General features: G+C 43.3%; 1 protein-coding gene across 1 annotated transcript in view; it reads left to right on the forward strand.

Annotated features, from left to right (window-relative positions):
* Nucleotides 1-20,250, forward strand: part of LOC147671277 (neuroligin-4, X-linked) — a 504,082-nt gene that overhangs the window by 52,267 nt on the left and 431,565 nt on the right. The gene's annotated exons all lie outside the window — the stretch shown is intronic.

Here is a 20,250-nt window from a genome sequence, read left to right on the forward strand (position 1 = left end):
AAACGGCCCATGCACTTTCCGAATTCTTTAACTTATTGCTCAAATCGGGCAATAAATTCGAAACAAATTTATCCACAAACAATCTCTGACCACCCTCGGTACCCATATCCTGTCCACTATGGTCAATGAATGCTTCCTCGAACCTCGTAAAGAAGTCGGAAACACTCTCATCTTTCTTCTGCTTACAAGCTGACAATTTGTCCCAATTTACTCTCATAGCTGGCATAAGAGTTTTCATTAGCGTTATATATCTTTGAGGAAGAGCAGTAATCATCTGCTCAGGTTTAGCTCCACCAGTTTGTAAACCATCCGCCGCCACAATGGCAGCCCAATCACCACCTAATTCATTCGGATGATTTTCCTGCCGAATCTTAGCCCATACAGGTTGCGGTACGACATTGCCGAACAACATATCGATATCGGCAAGATTCATGATTGTAGCGTCTACAAGCTGCGATAATTCTTTGTAATACCCTGCAGGATTTTTGCGAGGGTCAGGCAAAGATTGCTTCACCTGTAACACTTCCGATCTTTTCCATGGGAGATGTATCCATACTCTCTGGAAATGCGGCGGAATAATAGGAATAGCAGTAGCATCGCCTGGCATCCACACTGGTGGAACCTCCCGCATGGGGTATTGGCCAGACTCGTCTGGTTGTTTTTCGATATCCTCAACAAACAATGCATGAGGAATGGGAGCGGGACGAAGAGATAGCAACCGCTCAACAGCACGTCGAACGTTGGTATCCACAATCAGTCCATTTGCGAACTGAAGCTGAAGATCAGACAGGGCGGTCAGCACCTCGTCAGGCGCATCGGCCACTATTTGATCATAAAGGAACTTGCACATTTCATTAAACACATATCTCTGGGTTGGTATATTGAATTGACAAAATGTTTCGAGGACAACACGGGGTGGACTTCGAAGAGGATTCACCATCCAACCCATCGCCATATTATATAACGCAATGCGTTCTCTGTTTCCAGGAAGCTGACTACGTCTCTGAGGACCATCAGAACCAGCGAACCCATGAACAGGTCCGAGCGAATGGAAGAAGCTAGCCGCAAGAGGAGAATTGCGAGAACGAGTAGAGGGAGGAGCATACGATACAGGACTAACAAGAGAAGGAGTAGAAACAGTAGCAACAGCAGGAGTTAACAAAACAGGAGCAGTAGCAGGAGCAGCAGCGGGAGCAGGAGTATGAGGAAGCGAAGGAGCAGTAGGGATAGCAACAGGCAAAAGAGCAGGAACAGTCGGAAGGGCAGGTGCAGGTTGAGGAACAGGCAGAGGAGGAATAGGCGGAAGAATAGGTACGGCAGGGACCACAGGAGCTGCGGTACCCTGTACGTACGGAGGTGGCGACTTCATAAGATAAGACATTAAAGGATCCTCAACTGGCTCTTCCTTCTTTTCCGACTCCGTAGGCAAAGCAGGATAACATTTATCTACGGTCATACGCTGTAATCTATCAAACACTTCCTTATCCTTAACCTCCTTATAACGCTGAAATTGCTCTGCTTTCTTCACTATGGTAGCAACATTATCTCGCTGATTACGTTTAGTCTGTCTGATTTCTTTCTGTCGGGCTTCTTTGCGCCACAACCGAAAGGCATCAAACATGGCCGGCCTTGACTTTCTTTCGAACAATTTAATCTCTAGATTATCTAAGATCGGGGCCTCAAAGCTACCATGAGGTGGCCAACGAAGGTCGCCGTCCTTCTTCGTATATTTAATCCAATAATCGTTAAAGGTAATTGGGCCTAGCCCATGTTTACTATAGAGCTCATAAGTGGGAGTTCCAACCGGAGGTATCGGACACGAGTCCTCCAGTCGGGAATCCGTACCACAAGGCCTGAAACAACTAAACAAAGTACTACGACCAGGCATCTTGCACACTAGCCGAGTTTCACAAACTTCAAGGGTTACGGGATTTACCAAGTCCCAGCAAAGAACAAAACCCTCGGTTTTTGGCGGCTGCAGTCGTCAAACAACACAACAAAGTACGCTAGCAAAGTGTCACCGACAAAAACACTCACACAGCGTTAACAACAAAAACACTCGCTAAAGTGTCAACAACCAAGAACTCTGGGAGCGACCCACAAATACTTAACTCAAAGATCGATGGCGTCACCAGGAAGGCCCGTCAATCGTCTCGCTCTACCAAGGTCTACGCCAGGCGCCAAAACAGGTCTACAGTCAGGGCAGCAGTCCGTCGCAGCCGTCCGGAGGCGGGAATCTTCGCGGGAAAAGTCTTCGGGCCACTTATTTCGACAACAGGATCGATGAAGCGGAGTGCACCTTCTCTCGGAGATTTCACACGAAGTTCCTCACGATCTTCGGGCTTGGACCGGTACCACTGATGCAGCCCCACGTTGGGCGCCAACTGAAGGACTGGGTTCTTTAAGACCCAGCGGTGCCAGGGCACAACACCTGAAACCTTCGTGGGTAACCTGCTCCGGCGTACGAATCACAGAGATGGGGACACTTCCTTCGGCGTCAAAGATTCAAGGTTTATTTGCTGCAGGGAACACAGAAGTCACGACAAGTACACAACGTGCAACTTGGGGAGACTGCTTCAAATTGGTTCTGTAGATCGCTCCTTTTATACAGTTTTTACCCATAGAGTTATATTGAACACAAAAGTTTACAACCCGGTTCCCATCATTATCCCCCAGAGGGGTCGCTTTGGTCACTTTGAAACACATGAGGTCCGGAACATAAGTGCGGAAACATTTGGCGGTTCCCAACTGTAAAAACCCATCTTCCCACCATTAGCAAATTCCAATCAGCAGTAAAATAGATCGAAATAGGAACAAAGACAGGTGCAGAGGAAGACGGAGACAGTGGGGAGATCGGAAAGGGTGTAAAAGGGGAGGTATCGGGAAACACGAGATACAGGCATCAAAGGGACGTGCCTAATGAGATGTACGGCTGAGACAATAAGTCCGTGCGGCAAGATGAGCCTCGAGCGGCGCCATCTGCCTTACAGTAGCATCCCCCTCGTCATAAAGACACTCACAAAGAACACGTGTCTTCCGCAAATATCTTGGGAGTCCCAGGGTCGCGAAGCGGACAGCGTCCGTTCGCTGACTACTTGAGGGCAAGAGACAAAATGGATGCCGTATCTAAGATGGAACCCGTGGGTACAGATGAAAAACCCGCATAACAAACGAACGGTTTAAGTTAGCACAGCGAAACTGCGCACACTTACTAAACTCGTCATTTGCGGTTCATAGATACTAGACTCGACTATATTCGTACGAGTCGAAAACACCACTTACAATTGTCATGGAACCTCAATTGACCAAGATACATCATGACAATCTGTTATGAATAACCCCTAACTTATTTCATCTAAAAGTCATGACATTTATTTGAAAACCCAAAGTCGGAACAACTCAACTCCTCACACCCAAGAAGTGTGTGTGACGCACCTTTCTACAGGCCAGAAGCCAACCCGTCCAAATTATATACAGAATATTGAGCTACTAGCTCTTGTGGTGTGCACTTCCACTGCCCCGTTGTCCCCAAGGGGGCGATCGTTTTTTGATCAACAACAAAGATTCTACCCACTGTGGGTTGCACCACCATATATCAATAACACAAGTATCAATGGATTTAAAGAGCAATGTCCATCCAATATCTGTTTGCTTTTGATCTTCTTAATTCAAATTTAATTGGGCTGCCCGACGAAATTTGATGGTGGTGCAACCCACAGTGGGTAGAAAAAAGTCATGGCATTTATTGACTGGGGCCACATAGGGGTGAGAGTTACAGAATACTGGCCATAGTCTGCTGAGAAATCACACCCAACGCCAAAAAAAAATAAGAGGGCCTCATTTACAACAAAGAGCTGCAGTGTGGCACCGCAAGCCCTTTGGCTGTGCCACGCTGCTGGACTTTCAAAGCACAGGGATGCAGCATATTTACAATACTATGTTGCATCCCTGGTCTTTCCCCTGCACTGGCACACAACCTGATCCTATTCGCAGACACAGGCACCCTTGCACCATGGTGCAAGGATGCCTGCGTCACGTGGATGATTGTTTATGTACAGGAAGGGTGCCATAAACAATCTGAAATGGTGTTTTTCAATTCCTATATGTGCTGCATTAGCACACATAGAACTTGCAAAACGTCATTTTTGTAAATGATTGTTTACTGCACATAAACAATCACCAGAGATGATTTCCTCGTTCTGTGTTTGTGCTTTAGAATGCAGCACGCATAGAAAGAGGAAAAAAACAAGGAGAAATAAATGCATTTCTCCTCGTTGCACCTCCTTACACCTCCCCTGTGGAGGCGTAGCATTCAGATGGATTTCCAGGCTTACGCGTTCTTGTAAATCTGGAAATGTGTCAGGTTCCATGGGTCTTGCATTGGACGCCCACAGCAACACCCATGGAATGCCCCTTTCACTCAAAATGCTGCGTGTAAAGAGGCCATATTTACAAGGACAGGAAAAGCCATGCAGGGTGCCTTTTCATGTACTGTAAATATGAGGGAATGAAAATGATACGCCAGTGCATCACAACTTATCGGCGGCGCAAGGGGCTTTTAAATAAGCCCCCATGATTACTCCACATTGTTACTTTTTTTTCCATTTCAAGAATACAGTACATTGTTTGGTTATTTATGCCTACTTTTCATGACAGAAGCTACACAGAAACTGTATTGTTGCAGGAAATTCGAAACTGTAATGAGGGAAACAGCCTTTAGGATTTTGTGTGAAGGAAATTATACCTGGTTTTGGGAACACTGCCAGCGTGTTCCCGCACAACATTATGCATGTCAATTAGTACCGCCACAGCTGAAGGGCTTTATTCTTTTCCGAAGTGATTGTGAAGGTTAACATGCTTAAGCGGTAGAATTTTATTGCAGCTTAGTAAATTGAGGAGCTCTAAAAGACATAGAGCACCAAGAACTGATTTTACTCAACCATTTCATTTTTCTCGCGAATTTACAGGGAATGTTTTGGGCTGTGTTTATATGTTGAAGTGTGTTGAAAATCACAGTGTGTTTTTAAAACACTGAGCATCATTTAGGGACACAACGACAGACCACAGACGTCCCAGATATCATTACTAAATCTTCCAGCTCGAAGAGGCCATCTTACAGCTTTTCTCAGTCGCCCATCGTCCTCATAACGTTTCCCGCCTTATTCTTATCTGACCTGTCATGGCCTATTACTGGTCTTACTTAACCCATGATACATAGAAAGAGATAGACCAGTAAGATATGCTGTGACACCAGACCCACTGTCAATGTGTTCCCTCATTCCCACCATACTAACATGATTGTATTGACCCCTGGCTTGGACATAATTAACAAAACGTCGCCATTGTTCTCTTCTGAATCTACACAACTCCCTTCCTCTCTATTGATAAGGGAAACAGAGGCAGAGTCACATCATTATGTAGTACTTTATTTAAAGCAAAATACACATTAAATAAATGAAGACTGATAGTGACAAGACGCTCTGCTGATTTATCACAACACAGCACATGAAAATCTCCACTGCATATATGCTAGAGCTTAAACAACTGACATATGCGTTTTATTTGCATATGTTTGTGGTATGGTGTATTGCTGGTCCAGCTCTCACAGGCTTGCCCTTAACTAGATTTTCAACAGTGGGCAATTTCTTAGATGTCAAAAGTGATCTGTTCTAAAAAGCAAAAGCTTGAGCTGTTTGCATGGTTGAGTTTAGTGATGTTATTTTTTATTCATAGACTCACTTGCTTCAGTGCCTGGTGTGAACTTCCTGTTTTCCCTAGGGATCATGCTTGGTGTATGACATTGGGTTTGATCTGGCACATTTTATGGTAATGTTCTGCTGCTACAAAGTCTGTAAAACAGAAACATTTGTGCGTGTACGTGGCTAGGTATGTTTGACGTACAACACAAAAACCATTGACAAAATCATCTGCGTTTACTTGATTTGTTAACCACCCAAGTCATGGGACTCTTATTTTATCTGGTATATGGGGCCTGAAACTGTGATTTTCTGTATATCGGTATTCTAAAACCTGACCGTCTTATGATGACTAGGGCGAGACTAATCAAGCAGGTTGTGAATACATTGAGGAGTGAATACTTTGATTTACACAAAGATCTTGGATATCAGGGCGTTCCATTTTGTTTCCAACCCCATTTACTTTCTGGTTATTTTTTAATCAGGCAGCCAACTGATCAGAGCCACCAAGAACAGAATTACTGAACAATGATAATGCTTGCTAAAGGTAGAAGCGAGATTAATAACTTGAGGTTAGGGTTACAAGTCATTGTTTAAGCACAGCAGGTAAAATTGTAAGTCAAAATATGGATTGCAAAAATATTGTCTGACATAAATATCGAGGCCTAAATATTGTTTACAAAAACGTTGCTCCACTGGGTGTAGATTTCCGATTGTTAAGTCCAGTGGGACGATATTTTTGTGACAAATTTTTAGGGCTTTACATTTTTGTCAGACAAAATGTAGTCCTTGATATTCTGACAGCATACAATCAGATAGTTTTATTGAGTTGACTGAAATGGCCCCTACAGGACATTAAAAGCTACATTTAAGGTCGCCCTCCCATTTTTAAATCTGACATTTAATATTTTGTTTTTTCGTTTCTTCGAGAGTTTTCTAAAATGGCACACATCTGCCTTGCAGCCACTGCAGAACGCTCTGTCATCCATCAGTGAGTCTGTTGTGCGAGATTTGAAAGCAGCTAGAATTCAATAAAACATGGTTTTATCACCTCTTCATATTTTTAAGTCACTAGAATTAATTGATTTTAATTTTATGTTGAGGTTTTTCTCTAAGTGATGTGCTAATACTTAAACCAATTTGAAGGAATGTTTGCCCCCACTTGAATCTGTAATTGAAATAAATGGGAGGCAAGCTAGCAGAAACACAATGACCAGAAATGAACATATTGCACTATTTATAAGTGGCAGACATTTAAAGTACATATCTGTTGTGTTAAATATTCATATCTCTCATGGTGCTCTCTAATGATACGACCAAAAAGAAGGGACTTTTCACATTTATTTTTTTAGTATTAGAAGAATAAAACTGAGACTCGGACCCTATACCTTGATAATTCCGTTATTTTACCGTTTAGGTCTAAATACTGTTATTTATAATAGATTGTGCTTAAATCAGTGTATGGCTATATTATTTTTTACAAATTACAAATTAGTATTATAAGAGTAGTTCCATTATGATGGCTCCAGCTATTGTCCAAATCAAGACCTAGAGCACAAAGGAAATTAATACAAAATGCCTTTTAAATTACCACCCGCCTAGATGCCTCAACTGTTTCCTGGTTTACAATGCAAAGATATGATGTCTGATGACTCTTTGTGCTTTATTATGGTTGAATGTAAAGTTGTGTATATTAGGACCAGGTTTTCCACATAGGTGTATGGTAATGACTGCCCAAATATTAGAAGTAAAGAAACCCCCTTTGAGTCAATCACCAGTGCCAACTCTAAAGTATAGAGGTTGAAGATTGTGGGATCATGTATACATTCATACACTTCTCACTCTTTCCTTAAAAATGTACTTTAAGCATTCAGTTTGACTAATTTCTGGTCTGAATATTTGTGTTTAGGGACTCAAGTAATATTAGTTGTTAAAGTGGGACTGTTAGAAATGGGGGTCTCTAGTTGGCAGAGAAGGGACACTTGCTTCTTGACAGCGGGGATACGCACATTAGATTATTCCTGCTCACCCCCTTGGTAGCAGACAGGCTTATCCAACAGACAATCTATAAAGTATTTGTACTCAAAACACACAGTAATACAGTGAAAACACCACAAATGGAGACCACATCAGTTTCGAAAAATAAAGTATCTTCATCTAGACCAAAACGACGAAAATACAACATAATGGTAGTAAAATATGACTTTAGAACAGTTCAAAAATTTCAAAAATAGAACTTGTAGCAAACAAATAGCTCCACCTGGAGCTATTACGACAGCGTAACAGGCAATAATCCAAAGTACACACAGACCCCTGAACAACAGTACTTTGGAACAAAATCCTTGGACGATGCATGGCATCCAGGACAGGGGAAATTGGTTGCATTGGCGGTGAAGCGTCAGATCCAGTGAGGCAATGCGATGTGAAGTAAAAGACTCATGGAATCACCCTCACCGGTTATCAGCTCAGCGATAACGCGATGCAGGTGCTTGAGGTGATGGCGTTGGTGTGAGTGCTGGCGCCCGGAAGGCCAATAACTGCAGACATCGGCAGGCATCGAAGGGTATCAGAGCTGAGGTACAGGCAGGGGAGTGCGTTGTGCACCTCATTAGCTTGGCCCCCAGCCTCACTGCAGGTCATGGCATCACAGCGGCAGTGCTGACGGCGTCAGAGATTGCTTTTCCTGCTTCTTTTAGGTTTCTCCCTGCTCCCAACATCAGGAACAACCTCCAGAGGGCCAAAACTGGAATAGGCACCTCCTGGCCGGTCATAACTCCCTACAACGGAGTTATGGGGGCTGGGGTGAAGTCTTTGTGTCCCTGAGACTTCTGTACAAAAGTCCAGAACACACAAGCCCTTGGAGAGTCTTCTTCAAGCAGGTCTTTCAGTAAAGTTCCAGTCTTTTGGCCTTTCATTGGCAGAAGGAGCAACTGCAGGCCAACCCCACACAGCACACGGATAAGGGGCAGTACTCCTCCTCACAGTGCTCCAGCTCTTTCCTTGACAAAGGTTCCTCTTGAGTCCAGAAGTGATCAATTCTCTTGGTTTAAATGTCCATTACTCCATTTGGTCTTTGTTCTCTTTGTGGCAAGGGTCTCTGAGCCCACCCCAAACCAGTTCTGCCATCTCTAGTGCTGCATCTCTACAAGCAGTAGAGACAGCATTGAGCAGAGGAGACTTTTCATGAAAACAAAACCCGCAATTCCACACCGGAAGTGTGGATTATACACAGTTTTTTTCAAAAAGGCCAAAAATGGAACTCGTGGAGCACAGCACTAAAAAGACACTCCTCGGTCCGCAGTGGATGTAAAAAATACTATTCACACAATTTAAGTAGAGTTTAGATCTAACTGCAAAGAAATATTTATTTGACCAGGATCACTCCCATCTTAATTCCCAAATTTTACTTTACTAGCCATGTTCAAGCTATTGCTCCATGACCCATAGGGATGACACCTACCCTGAGCAAGGGTGTGATTGTGTATATATGACAGGCCCACTTATTGGAAAAATCAGACATTCAGTCCTACGTCTGTGAAAACCTTGTTTCTCATTCTCCCCCTGCAAGCCAGGCCTTTCTGGAAATCTGTAAGTTTAATACATTTCAAGACATAATCTAATTTTTGTGAATAAAAAAGTGAACAGCTATAGAAATCATACACGTACGTCTTTGTTGCACAAATGTGTAGACTTTTTTCTGCACAGTGTAGTATAAAGGTGTAATTCCTTACAATAGCGTGGTAGAAAATACAGCACAGGTAGCGCTCTATTTAAAAGAAAGACATCCGACCTTCAAACAGTGGTCCAACAAGCAACCAAGCCGAGGCCCCGAGGTCAATCTGCATTTACAAAGATAGTATCAGACACAGGTTATGGATCTTCAAAGCAAGCAGCAACAGCGCTGCATACTTTATTTACTGAATGCAGAATGCTCTTACTCATTGTCTGCGGTGAAAGTCCAGCAAGACTCTTTTCAATAGTAATTCACTGGGCTGAAGGTGCTGCTACACAACTTTACTGGGCTTTGAGTTAAGGTAGGAAACAAATGTCACATTATCACCCCACAAATGGAACTTAGAATATCTTCAGCGTTGTTCAAATTCAAATGTGGCCTCAATAAAAATGTAACTCAATGTAGCCCTCCAACATTACGTCCAAAGTGAAATGAACTATAAACTCCTCCCTCCATGAAATACCACTGGCATATGGTTGGCCTTCTACTTTCCCACACACCACAGATCTTCAACTCCTGTAACCATCTCGCTGCACCTTAGTTTTATTCCATGAGCTACACTTTGCCGCATGCGGTGTGTTCAGAGGAACGTACAGCACTTCTGTTTGAGGGGCGCTTCTAAAAAAAACTTCATAATTACAAATACAACTTCTTGTGCTTTGTTCAGATGCTAACTGCTTCCTAACAGTGAAAATTTGGCGAGGATGTAGCATAATGGCTAGAGCGGTTGACCATCAACCTGGAGAACCGGGTACGAGTCTCGGCAACGACGCTCAACATCCTGTGATTATGGGCAAAATATTACTTCATCTCCCCGTGCATAACTAAAAAAATGAATGTGTCCATCTGCAACATAACTGGTGATCATGTAAAGCGCTCTGATGTCTTCGGATCTAGTTCGCACTATAGAAAAATCTTTCTTTTTTTTGAATTGTACATAGGTAACTAATTAAAATGTTAAAAAAATATGTAAATGCTCTGACTAGAATTTCTTGTTTCATTAGTGTTTCAAGACGATAGTATCACTCTTCATGTTATAATGTGAAGTGCCCCTCTGGTTTACCGTGTAGTAGGAGCGCTGAATAAAACCATTAAACAAATGTTTTTTCTAAATATGTAACTGAAAGATCAACTGTTCTATGTTCACTGTGAGAAAAGTCAAAAACCCAGGCAGGTCTTTCAGGGAATGGGCCTGATTTAGGGATTCCCGGTTATGTAAAAACTGCTGATTCCAAGCATATCTGTAAAATCTGCCATTGACATATTTAAGGCTGGCAGAATTATTGCCAAATTTCGGAATCGGAACAGAAGTAGATGTACTGGTGTTCATTTTGGAGAAGTATGATTTACCATATTCACTGGGATTCAGCTGTTGACAATGTATAAACCAGGAACGGATATTGCAGACTTTAGTATTCATTCCTGTTTCTTGGTAACTGACGCTCAGCCAGTTATTTTACTGTTTAGTTTCACTCTACTGAAAAGTCTCTAAATCTTATTTCTGTTGACACTGCTGCAAGTTTAATTGCCTATCACAAAAAAAGGAGCTCAGAGGGAAAGAACTGTACAGGGTTGCCCTCCACTCAAAAACTATCAACAACAAAGAACCCTGTCATTCGGACGTAAGTTATGTCAGTGAATTTTATAACAGACCAGTCATATAATCCTGATCACTGTTACACTCACATATATACCGTATTTTTCTTCAGGGGTATTAACGGCACTACTTCCAATGTTATTTGAGAAGTTAAAAAGAGAACCTATTGGCCAACAGTTCTGAACAGTCGCATAAAACAACGAACATATGTCTAAGACCTTGATCAATACCAAGTATACACCACATAAGATTGAAAACAGACAGAGTTCTGCACAAAAATATGTGAAGAACCGAATGACACCTCACGGGAACACCACCCTCGGGGCAACTGGCACGTAATCTCCAGACTGGGCCCCTTTCTCATCACTGGTCGACATTCAGTTCAAAAGAAAAGTGTGTCCAAAGCAACAAACCAAAAAGTGCAAGAAAAAGTGGTAGCAGATCCAATCTGCATGTGACAAACAAAAGTGCCTAAAATCAGCAGGCACACCTCTCAGCAAAATTATTCATAGAAACTGGGTGTGCACTGTTGAATTAAAAAGGCTAGTAGCTAATCTCGCATACCATTACCTATCGCCAAGTTTAATTGCAACAATATCCTAAATTGGGGACACATTTGCGTATCCTGAAAAAAATCATTTTATTTGCATGGTATTAGCAGTAGAAAACTGCAGTGAATGTCCATATTTATGTACATTCTAAAGAGAGCAGAGAAGGGCTGGTTGCCGATAATGTAACAGGACTTCTGTCGTGTGCGGATCTCTGTAGCTGGTTGGCATTTAGGAATCACATTGTGTCCCTTTTTCAGTAGAAGAAACAACTGATTCCTATGTTCATTGAAGGCATATTATTTGCATAAGCCTTTCTTGATCAGCCTGCAAGATGCTAATGTTTTTCTTCCTTTTATTATGGGAAACATGATGACGAAATATTTGTAAATATACAAATGTTCTACAATAAGGATTCTATCAATCATGAACAAGGAAGACAATTAGATTATTCTTGGCTTAGGTCCCACCATATGCTGAAAGAAAACGTGTGATTTCCTAACTATACTGTAACCAAGTTACTATTATCGGTATGAAATAATATTTTCATCACTGTCATGTCTGTCACTAAGATCCTGGCAGAGATAGTGTAATCTTTTATTCATAGAAGAAGTATGGATCCTGAAAGTGAAATGTACAAAAAAACATGATTTGTTGAAACTATTGTTGAAGATCTGGAAGGTTTTATTGTTTAAATTAGCCCCGTTCAAATTTCTCTCTGGGAAAATATCTAGGCCTATTAACAACCATGCGACGATTACATACAATTAAAGTCCACATTTTCTCTAAATTAATGTTGAGCAGACATTTGGATGACTACATCATCGCTGTTAAATTGCTGCCAGGTTCCTTCTATAACTGCTAATCCCGGCATGTGGTATATGAGTAAAGACACGTTAAGGTCTGTTAAGATATATTGCTTATTCTTTTATTTGAAAATAATATATAGTGTGTTGTCAGGTAGAGCAAGGGAAGGCATTCCATTTTCAACTTTTGTAGAAGTTTGGCACTTAATAATTTAGAGAATATGAACAAGAGATTGAGGCCGCAACCAATTTAAATGTTTAATACTTGATATAAAAGGTGTCGAGCCAGCTTACCTTTCCTTTATTAAGTGTGGTCTACTGTTCTGCCATAAACAAGAGTTGCTGTATGATAATTACATATTTCAGTCTCAAAATTCTGCACATTAAAGTCTGCATCTAAGATTTGTAGACTGTTTATTTGAGTTGAATGTGGGGATAAAATCACACTCAATTCACAGTGTTAAAGTAATAGCTGCATGCATTGTTATAAAACCAATCAGGGTTCAGACCAGTGGCCTTCGATGCACATTATGCCAATTACAGATGAACTGACGGATGAATTAACTCACTCATCTCATTCACCATCTTGTATGGTACTGGATATTTGAAATTTATAACGATAAAATTCACTCACTCACAGATGACCAAGAAGCTCTTTGAAACTTTAAGCTCTTTGATGCAATACACCCAAAATAAGGCCTTAAAGAATCCAAAAACTTTGAATAAAAACAATTGAGAGTCCAAGACAAACACACCTGGATCACCCACAAGCACCATAAACCTTGCTTCCTCGATTTAAGCGCTATTAAGGAGATTGAAACAATCACAAAGCTCAGTCTACCAGTAAAGCCTTACTCAGCTTCATCAATAAATTCACACAAATCTGGCCCCAAAACATTATTAGCCTTTTCACCACATCACCCCTTATTAGAAATCTCTGTCCTCTTAAAGGGAAGCAATTATTTCACGGATCTTAGGGAAACAGAGAACACCCTCAGGAATAACTCAATTACCAGCTTATTTCAAAGTCTGTTATTTTTGTAAAAACTTAAAAAAGAGAATAAAAAGTAAACTGCAGAGATGTGGAACAACACAACCTATTCCTTGACTGCAAAATTAATTAAAATGAAAGCAGCTATAGTGAATTTCTGAAAGGATTACCATCAGACACTTGATGAGATCATCAGGACGATTAATTCTCATCACTTTTAAACTATCCTAGTAAGTATCATGTTATATCACAGCATCCTGATAAAGTAATTAGAGGATGGTTGGGAGACCCCATCATGCCTGGCAAACAACCCTGTTGTTCTTGAGCAAGATGTGGAAAGAATAATCTAAGATTGCATAGAAACTTGGGATGGCTTGCATCGGACTCGTAACGGGACGTTTGATAGTTGTTTAGGCAGTATAAACGAGTCACTTCTGCAAAATGCACAGGTTAGCTTGTTTACACTTTAAAGGGTTGAAAATTCAGAGGTGATATGTGATTTCCTGAAGATATTATAGTGGTTATCAATGAATTGTGTCAAATGCACGTGTTATACATTTGTATTGTGCCCTGGGTTTAGAGAAAATCCTCTTTTCTGATAGAGATTTTTAACCACAAATTCCTCAACTTGTGAATTTCCTAAGGTGCCAGTCTAGATCCAGAAATGTTCAAAGCCATTCCTTCATGGGGTGAGAGGATGCATCATGCAACTCCTTATTGGGACTTTCCCACCCCAAACATTACTATGGGGCTAGTCTATCTCCACCACCTGCATTTGCTAGTGTAATTTCCTTTCTTCCCATGCCTGCTGACATGGATTGAGAGCATCTCCAATCCTGTCCCATTTTGATAGACATTTTCCCTGATACATTTTGGTAGTTGTGCCAACTGTGTCACCTCCGACGCTGCAGGTTTTAAGTCACAGTGACTGTAACCAGAAGATGTCAGTAACAGACACTAAAGACATCTTCCTATGGTTCCATGACTCCAAACATGCCTCAGCATTGTGTCCGTGCTGTGCTAAGATGAACAAAAAGGCCATCTGCAACTGCATGGCCAACCTTGCTATCGCAAAACTCCCTCATTGTAAAAAACTGCTCAGGGTTGAAGACACAGCGGTCCTGGTAAAATTCAAGGGCATTGGAGCCTTCCCACTCCTGAGGACATTCCTGCGAATGTTTTTTTATCACAGTAACGCAGCTCAGGTAAGTCCAAGAATCCAAATAAAAAACATAAAAAATGCAAGCATGTGACTCCCTCATCCCATCACTCTCATTATTTGGAGTCGGAACACTCCAGGCACCTCTAGGCCTTTCAGCCCATGCAGAGCTGATTCTGATGCTAGTCCAGCTTCAGCCTTTCTCTGAACAGGCAACAATGCTATTGCAGCTACATCAACATATGGTTGCCATGGGGGAGATTTTGAATGCTGAAACAGATCACTCTGGAGCTCCTCTGGCTCCCAGTCGAGTTACAGTCAGTGGATCCATTTTCTGTGCCAACTGTTCCCCTTGACCAAGCATGGAGGGCGACTCCTTCCTTGAGATTGACAACACCAACTTGGGGACTGCACCGATACCAACATCATTTATGCTGGATACAGTGCTAATAATTTGATCAGATTCAGAGACACATGTCCCACTGCCATGATGTAATATTATGCCACATCAGACAACTGGCAAGGCAACAGAAGACCTGCTCCTGGGCTTCCAGAATTCCTTCCTTCAGAGATCCTTGTTGTTCAGACATCTCCCTGCTGCCTGAAACGCAAATCCTTTCCAATCACTCCAACTGACAGGGAATCCAAATGGATGGAGATATTCACAAAACAGTTGTTGTCCTTGGTCAGCCTTGCCCTAAGCTTCATCAATACAACATGTCGCATGGACAAGTATTTGAATGCTTTATGGGACAGGCTGGTGGACATCTTGCCAGCTATCCTAGAGGACTTTGCCATCTTACAGAGACTTATTTTGGACAGACAGGACACAGCGAGATTGACAATCAGATCCAGTTTGGACCCTATCAACTGCTTGGGGTAGGGCAGTTAGCACATGCATGATGCTTACGCATCACACCTTGATGCGTTCTGCAGGCTTCATTTATCTGATGTGCATCAGTCCCTGGTGGTCATGCCCTACAATGAATCTAGGCTGTTCAGAGCAAAAGTGGAGTAAGGTCACTGCCCGCTCACACGGCTTAGCTAAACAGTTCATCAGTTTCCCCAACAGAATTGCCCCTTTCAAGGCTTTGGTAAGGGCTACCGAAAGAAGCAGAGACAATATGAACCTCAACAGCAACAAGCCCTCCAAGCCTTTAGAGGTCGAGGCTGGGTATCAGGCCAAGAGCAACAAGGCCTCCAGGAACAACAAGTTAACCAAACTCCACCCCTCACCCATCTGGCACAGCAAAACTGCTCAAATTTGTCCGTGGTGGTGTAAAAGTGTCCCATAGGGGGTCATTTCAACACTCTGGCTGGAGGAGCAATTTGTTTGAACAGTGGGTGATCCAGATCATCCAAAACTAATTCTCCCTACCTTTTTTTCCTACCCACCTCGCCACAAAAGCTCCCAGAGAACCTCTTTTTCTTACTCCATGGAGAAGGTCAAAGGGGCAAAACAGAGGGTGCTGACATTGAAGATTAGGAATGGTTGCTGATCCTGTTACTTTCTGGTGGCAACGAAGGATGAAGTACTCCACTCCATCCTCAACCATTGTTATCTAAATACTTCTTGCAGAAGGAAAAAACGATCCTGCCCAAGTTCTCTCTGCACTGGACCCAGGAGACTGCATGGGTCTGCAGGACACATATTTTCACATCCGTGTCCTGCAGCCTAACAGATGTAAACTGTGATTTCAGGTACCATTTGTCCTTACCCCTGCACCTCAGGTGTTCACAATCAGGGCCACATGTGGCACATGTGGGCTCTTCAGTAGTATCTGAAGTTGCAGAGGAGTCAGAAGTAAGGCAAACTCTCTTATTTCTTCCAGATGTTGAAGGAGACTGCGAAAGCAGTTGTGGCTGCTTAACTGCAAGTGGACCGGCAGTAGACCCCTCTCTCTACACCACCCATAGATAATAGTCATGGTAAATACAATGTTAGTGGGTTGGAGAGGTCATCTGGTAAAGGTTAAGATCAGAGGGCTCTAGTCTCTGGCGGAAGATCGCCTTCAAATGGACATGTGGGTGTTGTGAACCATTTACTTGCAACTAAAAGTGTTTCTGACAACCATCAAGGAGGAACAGGTACAGGTATTCAAAGACAACACAACATGCTTTGCAGTACTGCAACAAACAGGGTGATGTGGGGATGACTCCCTGTGTCAGAAGGCTCTACAGCTGGGGAAGTGGGGGACCCCTAACAGTATATACCTGATCACACCTAATAGCCTCCTAGAACGTCAGATTAGACAAACTCAGCTGTCAGCTGCAGATCACGAATGGCAGTTACACTCAGAGGTGTTCAGGATATAATCTATCAGTGAAGAGAACCCTGGCTAGATCTATTTGTCACCTCAGCAAGCACGCTGTGTCAAACCTTTTGCACGCTGATGTTCCCAAGGCCAACCTCCCCATGAGATGCCTTCCACCCACGCAGGGGGTTGGGATTTCTAAATGCCTTGTTGACCCTTTCTCCTGCCCAGAGTACAGAGTACTGAAAATGATTAGGAGAGACCGGGCCGAAGCCATAATATTGCCTCCAGACTAGGCGAGGAAAGAGTGGTACCGGGAACTCGTGGCGACGAGCATTTTTCCTCTGATATAGCTGCCCCTTTAGGAGAACCCCCTCTTGCAGCAGAAGGGCTGGGTCTTGCATCCAAGCCTGCACATCCAACTTACAGCTCCATGTGTGGAGATTTAGAAAGGATAGTTGATGAATTTCTAACTTCCTTCCAAAGTGGTTGGTGCTTCTTGGTAGCCAGGTGCACATCAACAAAATCGATTTTTCCAGAATTCTGAGAGAATGTTGCTGTCTTGTGCTCTTCACAAGACATGCACACCCTGAAATTTTTGTTTGTCACCGGCCAAGCAAAGTCTAGCTGTGGTAAAAGTTAAAGATTGCTTCTAGTCACTTTCCTCCTTCTTTCATTTACTTGACCAGCCATTTAGCTTCAATTCACCGTTAGTGATGCATTTTTTGAAGGGACTGGTCCATATGTTCCAACCAACTCCATTTCCATGCTCCAGTGGACGCTCATTTGGTACTCACCTACTCACTGCACATTCCATTTGAACACATGCACACTTGTTCTCTTTGTCTTCTTACCATCACAATAGAATTCCTTATTTTCATTACATCAGCCAGGAAAGTTAAGAACTCCAAGCATATTCTGTGATTTCCTTGTCAGTGGTTTCCTCATATACATCTTTTTTCCTGGACAAAATTTTCCTTGAGACAAAAGTGTCCTTCCTGCCCTTTGTAGTCTCGCCCTTCCACACAGGGCAATTGTTAGACCTGGCATCTTTGGCGTGGTTTCCCCCTATCTTTTTGCCTCTACCTCCTGTATTTTTTGATGCTGTGCTGTATTTCGTTTTTGCTGGTTTAGATGCTTTGGGCACTTTGCCACTGCTGTTCAGTGTCAAAGTGCAAGTGCTCCCTGTGTAAATTGTTCTTATGATTGGTTATCTATGATTGGCATATTTGTGTCACCAATAAGTCCCCAGTAAAGTGCACTGAGTGTGCCAGGGCTGGTGATAACAAATGCTACTAGTGGGCCTGTAGCCCTGATTGTGCCACCCACATGAGTAGCCCTAAAATGGTGTCTCAGGCCTGCCACCGCAGTGCCTGTGTGCAGTCTGTGAACTGCCATGACCTCCTGGTCGGTGTCCCCACTGGCCAGGCCTAACCCTTCCCTTTCTGTACACATTGGTCACCCCTATGGAAGGCCCAATGTACCCCCTTGGGCAGGGTGCAGTGTAGGTGAAAGGTAGAGCATGTACTTGTGCAGGTGACATGCTCTGGTAGTGAATTACAGCCATTTTAGTTTTTCACTAATGTAAGGCTATCTTGCCCAATAGGCTATCATGGGGTATGCTGACTACAGTCGCTACCAGCATATCTTCCCATAGGAGCAAGATAGGACATACAGGTCTGGTATCCCTGAACTCAGAATTTAATAACACATCCTTTAGGAAAGGTTGTTTTTAAATCTTGTGTTTGAGAACAGCACTTTTAGAAAGTTGCTGTTCTATTGTCTGACCTTTCTGTGCGCCTTGGCCTGTTTGTGAATTGACTGTCTGGTTTGTGAGTGACAGGGGTTGGGTGGCTCCCAGAGTCTGAGTGGGCCATGCCTGGGCTGAAAAGCTCCATCTGCATCTAGACTAGTGGAAGAGGGTAGCACCTGGGCCTAAAGAAGGCTGTGCCTGCCTTCCACAATGCTGGCTTCACCTCCTGTTGATGACCCTGCCCCTCTCTCAAAAAGGCCAGGAAAACAAAGTGGTCAAGGAACACCCAGAACTGGTTCAGACCGGGCTCAAAGCCCTCCTGCACAAAGGGATAAAATACTTTTAGGGGTATAAGTACAGGGCCCCTGACTGCAGAAAATTAGATCATCCTGGAATCAAGAAGGAATCTCTGCCAAGGAGAAAGCTGAAACTGAAGAAGAAAGACTGTCCTGCTGTTGCTCTGCTGGACTGACCTGCTGTTGCTTTGCTGCCAAGGAGAGGGGAAGGACTTTGCTTTGTGCTGTGTCCCCTTGCTTGAAGGAATCTTCAAGGGCCTGAGAAGAGCTGGCTCCCGGTTAAGAAGTCCCAGGGACAAAAGGACTTCACCACCAGCTTCCCTGAACTCTGCTGAGATAGTTCTGTCCTTCCAAGAGTTCTTGGGACAGCTGTGGTGCCTCTGGAAGTTGTACCTGTGTTGGGAAGCTGGAAACCAAGCTTTTAAAGACTTTCTGCAAGTTTTGTCGCATCACTCGCTTGCGGAGCACATCCCCAACAGTGCAAGGAAATTCCTGCTACTACGAAGGCCGAGATTGTCGCAGTGCCTGTTGCCGCTGCCAGAGTCGTCGCCTCCTTCGTTTGCGGAATGCACCAGACCGGTGTGGGAAGATTACCATCGCTGAGAGTTTCGTCGCAGAGCCTGTGGTCGCTGGGTGAGATTGCTTGCGGACTGCATCACCTCGCTGCGACTGTCGTCGCAGAGCCATCGCATTGAGGAGCTGTGAGAGGAAGATCCCCGCTGGTCCGCGCATCGTCGCCCTGGAGATTGTCGCAACTCCAAAGATCTTCGCATCGTGCCTTTGCAACTTTTTCACTACGGAACCTCTGCACCAGAATCCATACAAGGTATCGCATCCCTCTCCATACAGACCGAAGTCACCGCATCACGCCCGCTACATCCAGTGGGGCTGTCGCATCGCTTCCCCAATGTCTCAGGAGTGATGCATTGCTTGTTTTCCACTGCACCAGTTTCTGTTTTGGAACTTTGTTGCATTTAAAGGTACTGTTGGCTAAACGTGACGCAACTGTGAACTTTTACACGCAACTGTGAATTATTTTATCGCAACCTTAAGAACACTTTTGAAACCATATTCTTGAACTGTGTATGTTGGATTTTGTAGTTTAGATTAAATACCTTTATTTTTCTAAACTGTTGTGGGGTCAGTATGTGGTGTTTTTACTGTGTTACTGTGAGTGTTGGTACAAATACTTTACACATTGCCTTTGATAAGCCTTGACTGCTCGTGCCAAGCTACCAAGGGGGTGAGCAGGGGTTATCTCAGAGGGTTTCCCCCTTACCCTGACTAGAAGCAAGAGTCCCTATTTGGACAGTGGTACCTACCGCTGCCAACTAGAGACCCCCAGTTCTAACAGCAATCTATCACCTTGCCAGCTTTCCATGAACCGCTTCATCACCTGGACTCTAAACAGGCACT

The sequence above is a fragment of the Lissotriton vulgaris genome, unplaced genomic scaffold (genome assembly GCF_964263255.1).
Source record: "Lissotriton vulgaris unplaced genomic scaffold, aLisVul1.2 SCAFFOLD_755, whole genome shotgun sequence".
Classification (NCBI taxonomy): Eukaryota; Metazoa; Chordata; class Amphibia; order Caudata; family Salamandridae; genus Lissotriton; species Lissotriton vulgaris.